This window comes from Macaca fascicularis, chromosome 14, assembly GCF_037993035.2.
Source record: "Macaca fascicularis isolate 582-1 chromosome 14, T2T-MFA8v1.1".
Lineage (NCBI taxonomy): Eukaryota > Metazoa > Chordata > Mammalia > Primates > Cercopithecidae > Macaca > Macaca fascicularis.
In genome coordinates, this window is record NC_088388.1 from 114,821,564 (window position 1) to 114,827,563 (window position 6,000).

Consider the following 6,000-nt stretch of genomic DNA (forward strand, 5'->3'; position numbering starts at 1 on the left):
CAATATAGGGCATGATGCATAGAAGTACTCAACAATCATTAGCTTCTATCCACTTATAGAGGAAGAAAATGAAGCTTAAGAGGTTAGGGGAGTTGCTCAAAGTAATAGCTAGTAAATGGCAGAACTGAGACTTCATTTATTTTACAAATATTATTGAACACTTACTATATGCTGGTGCCTTGGGCATAGGAAAGTGGATGAGTCATAATTCTAGTTTTTGAGATGTTCACAGTAGAGCAGTGGAATCTGAAATGCAAATAATCAATTATAATTGAGCATGATCTGAGAGGCAAAAAGTACTTAGGGAATGTCCTAAAGCCATGGATGCATCCTACATTATCAACACAGGAGATAAGTCTGAGGAAGAGGAACCTTCCAGGAGGCAGCAGTAGAGTTACACCTGAAATAGAATGTTGGCAGGTGGATGAGGGTGAGCAAAGAGAGGAGCATTCAAGCGAAGACAACAGTGTGTACATTCACCAAGAGGGTCAAAGGAGCCTGGCATGTCCACTGCAGCACAGAAGAGAACCTGAGCAGACAGGAGAGAGAGGAGCGGGGAGGAGGCAAGGAAGCAGCAGTGAGAAGAATGAAGGGGCTTGCAGGTAATGCTGAGAAGTATGCATCTTTGTCAGTCCACACTGGCACAAACTCTGTGATGATTTACAGAGAGAGCCAACCTGGTCAGATTTGCATTTTTGAAATTGTGGCAGCAATGTGAAATACTGACTGGAAGAGGAGATAATGGAGGCAGTAGTTCAATGAGAGATAATTAGGCTGTGAACTAAGAAAGTGGCAGAGCGGACAATTTCGAGAGGTATAGCAGAGGCAGAATTGACAGGATCTGGCAATCGATCGGATATCAAGGCAGGAGAGACAGAGAGGACTCTAGGAGGACTCCCAGGCTATTACCTTTGGTGGCTGGGTGAAAGAAGGTGTCCCCCACTGGCATAGAAGGAGAGGATATTTGAAGAGATAACAATAAATTCATGTGGACATGCTGACTCTGAGAGATTCATGGATATCAAGAAGGAGGTGTTTAGTAGACAGCTAAAAATGAGTCTGGAGTTTGGGAGAGGACTCACGATTAGGTGCGTTGATCTAGGGATCAATGGTTTTTAGACAATGGTTGAAGCTGTTTTTTTTATGTCAAGAGGACACAGCAAGAAGAAAAGTGGGTCCTGGAGAACTCTAGGGAATATCAATGTTTAGGTGCTAGAATGAGGATTGTTAGAGAGATGGAACTGCCAGGAGAAAGGGAGAGCTCAGAGGCCAGGGAAGGCAAGCGTTTTGTGATGATGAAAGTACAGGAAAGTATAAAATTCCACCAAAGGATCAAAGAAGATGAGAACTGAGATATTCCTGTGGTTTGGGTAATGATAAGATCACTTTGGCAACTTCAGTTTTATAAAAAGAGGTTAAAAAAATAGGCTTTTTTTTTCTATGACCCAATATAAGAAAAATATTTTAGTACAGGCATGATGACTCACACCTGTAATCCCAACATTTTGGGAGGCCTAGGTGGGTGGATCACCTGAGGACAGGAGTTTGAGACCAGCCTGGCCAACATGGTGAAACCCTGTTTCTACTAATAATACAAAAAAATTAGGTGGGCATGGTGGCATGTGCCTGTAGTCCCAGCTACTTGGGAGGCTGAGGCAGGAGAATCGCTTGAACCTGGGAGGCAGAGGTTGCAGTGAACTGAGATCGCACCACTTCACTCCAGCCTAGGCAACAGAGTGAGACTCCATCAAAGAAAGAAAAGAGAAGAAAGAAAAGAAAAGAAAAGAAAAGAAAAGAAAAGAAAAAAAGAAAGAAAGAAAGAAAGAAAGAAAGAAAGAAAGAAAGAAAGAAAGAAAGAAAGAAAGAAAGAAAGAAAAAGAAAGAAAGAAAGAAAGAAAAAGAAATAAAGAAAGAAAGAAAAGAAAGAGAAAGAGGGAAGGAAGGAAGGAAAGAAGGAAGGAAAGAAGAAAGAAAGGAGGGAGAGAGGGAAGGAAAAGAAAGGAAGGAAGGAAGGAAAGAAAGGAAGGAAGAAAGGAAAGAAGAAAGAAGACAGAGAAAGAAAGAAAGAAAGAAAGAAAGGAAGGAAAAATATTTTACATTGTGACCTGAGAAACAAGTTTCAAGAAACAATACTTACACTCTGACATGTCATACTCATCTATTCTATTCTATTCTATTCTATTCTATTCTATTCTATTCTATTCTATTCTATTCTATTTCATTCCATTCCATTCTATTCAAATGCCGCTTGGCCCTCACTCAATTGATTTTATGACCAACTAGTGAGTTTCAACCTGTAGTTTGAAAAAACAGTGGTTTAGACAAATACAGTTTTCTCACACAAAAATTATATGGAGCAAAGTGTGGGAGAGAAGAAAGAACACTGGATTTTGAGTGAAGACATCTGATTTTCAGCATGACTCATTTACTTACTGACTGTGTGACCTTAGATGTGCCCATTAACCTTTTGCGTGTCTCTTCTATTACCTGTAAAATTCAGATAATATATCAGCTGCAAAAGGATCTTCTGGGGATCAAATGCGATAAAATGCATGAATGCAAAAAGCATATGCCTAAAATAGTCCTGGTCAAACTAAAATTACCATAATCAAAGAAAGAGCAGAATGGTGCATGGTGTATCCCAGTTGGCTCTGGGTCTGTCATCTGAATCCTGGAGCCACATCTCTCCAGAACATACTGAGAACCAGAAACGGGATCAAAATAATTTAACCAATCAAAACGTGTTGCTGCTATATTTATAAAATTCACAAAATTTACTGACACAGAAGCCTGTGTGAAATCCCCTCAGAATCATTGTAGTCTTGTTCTAATACTATTGTAGCCATGTTGATTTTCTGATCTGTATCTGTGGACCTGTATTAGAAGGACATTCAATAAAATCCTATTGGAACAGGAGCTGATAGAGGCAAGTATTTTCACCACACACAGTGTGAAATGACAGCAAACAGACTGCAGGGAAACAGCAAGATGAAATCATTTAATATAGGCAATATGTAAACTTCAGCAGGCCCTGGTGGTATCACTGTATTAAGATATAATACAATAACTGATTTTTATGATTCGTTCAACAAACTACTACATTTGAGTACTCAATATGTGTACTAACCTAGGTGCAAGGAAGACAAAGATGACCAGGGTATGTTTGCTAACCCTAAAAAATGAGCACACAGATGAATGAGACAGACACATAAATAGACAATTTCCACTAACATGATACAATGAAGAAAAATATGCATCTGAGCATGATAAGATATGAATATGTCATGAGAGAAAAGAAGAAGAGCAGCTAGCCCAAAGTGGAAGTGGAATTCAGGTAATGCTTCTTGAAGGTCATCTTGCCCAAGATGAGTCTTGATGAAGATAAACAAAGAAAGATGGGGAAACAATTCAGAATGATGGAATAGCCTGAGAAAGGCATGAAAGTATGAAACCTTGCATAGTGTAGATAATATTTCTAGATCATAAAAAGACAAGTACAGGCTATACATAAGAGGTAGGTATGATCCTCAATACTGAGAGTCTTCTATACCAGGTTAAGATGCGTAGAGTACATCACATTGACCAGTGGAAGCCACTGATAGGGACTGATTACACTGCAAGCCTTACGGAGGAGGAATTTAAAAATGGATTAGGCACATAAGTTAAGGAACAACTGTAGTGGTTCAGGAGAGACATTGTGAGGGCATGAATGAGGGAAGCAGTAATAGGGATGAAGAAGAGGGGTTATATATGAAAAATAGTTTTGATACTATATTTAGATATGAAGGCTGAGGCCAGGTAATAAATGCTCCACTTCGGGGACAAAAACATGCCCTAGATTGCCCAATACTATTCACTTTCTTGAATTCATGATTGAGTCTAGAGAAATTAATACATGTCTACAAGGCACTATAATATGAGATAGGAGATGATAAGTGTTGAAAGAAAGGCACAGACATGTGGCTATAGGAGTTAGAGGAAAGAGGCATAAATTCCAACTGAGCATTTTAGGGAAGTCTTCATGGAAGAAGAGGCATGCAAGGCAGATCTTGAAAGATGGTTAAGATTTTGCCATGAGTCGATAAGAAGAAAGTGCATTTCTGATAAAAGGAGCAACCTGAGAAGAGACGCAGGATGCAATATGGTGTCATTTCAAGCTAAAAACACAGGTTCTGGAGTCACACAAAGTTGGGACCAAACTTTGGCTCTGTCACATTCTAATCACAAAATTGGGGATAATTTAATTTACACTTCAGAACCTTTGCTCCTCATTTGTACAACAGTTATAACTATCATTTATATTATGGGATTATTGTGAGGATTTTTTCCTATTAAACTTGATTTGTTGATTACAATGAAATTGACTTACCTCTGAGTTTTATACTTTCATGCGTTTTTGTTTCACTAATTAGCATCCTTTTTTATTCAGCTTGGAGCATTCTATTTAGCATTTCTTGTAAGGCAGGTCTAATGGTGATGAACTCCCACAGCTTTTGTTTGTCTGAAAAAGTCCTTATCTCTCCTTCATTTCTAAATGACTACCTTGCCAGGTATAGTTGGCAGTTGTTGTTGTTTTCCTTTAGTACTTTTTTTTCTTTTCCTCTTTTAAAGAATTTATTTTAAACCTATTATACCACACAATATGTTTTAAACAGTGACATATAACTTCCTAATAAGATAGAGCAAAGACAAAAAAAGTTTATCTTATTAGAAACAAGATACACCATCACTTATAGTCATTGTCAAACATTACTGCACTTTAACTTTCATAATTTGACAAAGCATTCATGAAACAATCTGAAGACTAGTTTTAACACACAAATAACACCTATAGACAGACACGACTGTCTTAAGTTGTTTATTATGTAGGAATTTTACAAACTTTACTTGCATTATTGGTAACAACAGAGCTGGAAAGTAGTGTGCCTTCTCCAAGTTGCCGGGCAAGAACCACCAATAGTGTGATGGAATTTATGGCCCTTTCCAAAGTCATGGCTCTTGCAGCCTGTAGATGTCAGCCCATACATCTCCCTGTGCTTGTGAACTGGTTTGTGATTCACTGGGTGTCAGGATTTCTTTTGATAGCTTTATGGAATGGATCAATTAGGATAACCTCAAAAAATTTTTACGTGGAATCTTCACCAACCCAGTTAGAATTCAGGACTCTTAAAGCTCCACAGTGGTGTCCAGCTTACTCCTCCGCAGTGGGCTGAAGGCTTCAAGGAGACTAGCTGGTTAACATCATGATGGACAGGCTTGTCATAAGTTGCACCCTTAGGAACTAGGCAGTTTTGACCACCATGGCACACACAAATCCTGAATATAATGTAACCTTGCTTGGCCTTGTAGCCCGGTTGGCATGCTTTATCAGGCCAGGTGGGGTCAGGATCCCTGTGCAGAGCAAGAGCTGCCAGTACTGCCAGCAGCAGACCTTCAGAAGAAAGTGCAAGATATCAGACTGCTTCTTCTTCATTAGCTCCTGGATGTATTTGTATGCACTCATCTTGGTTCACCTGATGACACCAGACAGAAAGGCTCCTTTAGTACTTTGAATATATCATCCCACTTTCTCCTGGTCTGCAAGGTTTCTACTCAGAAATTGACAGGTAGTCTTATGAGGGTTCCCTTGTATATAATTTTTGCTCTCCTCTTGTTCCTTTCAAAATTCTCTTCGTTGTTGACTTTTTTTGAGAGTTTGGTTATGTGACTTAGTGAAAATCTATTTACGTATTTATTTATTTGCTGCCTGGTCAGTAGGTTTATTGTATTTATCTGAAAAATCCTCATAGAAAATTACTTGACTTAGCTCTCAGCAGCCCACTCCTAGGCTCTGAGGAAACCTGCCTTCTTTTGAGGTCCCTGATTTTTCTTCTGGGCAAGAGATATTTTGGGATGGTTCCACCTCTTCTTTTTAACCTATTTCTTGGGCTTCTTCTCATAAACTGCGTTCTCTCATATAGCAGCATGAGCTTTCTTATACAACTCCTCCATCAGGTCTGG

The 6,000-nt window shown here is 39.0% G+C and overlaps 1 pseudogene; it reads right to left on the reverse strand.

Annotated features, from left to right (window-relative positions):
• Window positions 1–4,789: 4,789 nt before the first annotated feature.
• On the reverse strand, window positions 4,790–5,503 carry LOC123568683 (large ribosomal subunit protein eL15-like; annotated as a pseudogene).
• Window positions 5,504–6,000: the final 497 nt, after the last annotated feature.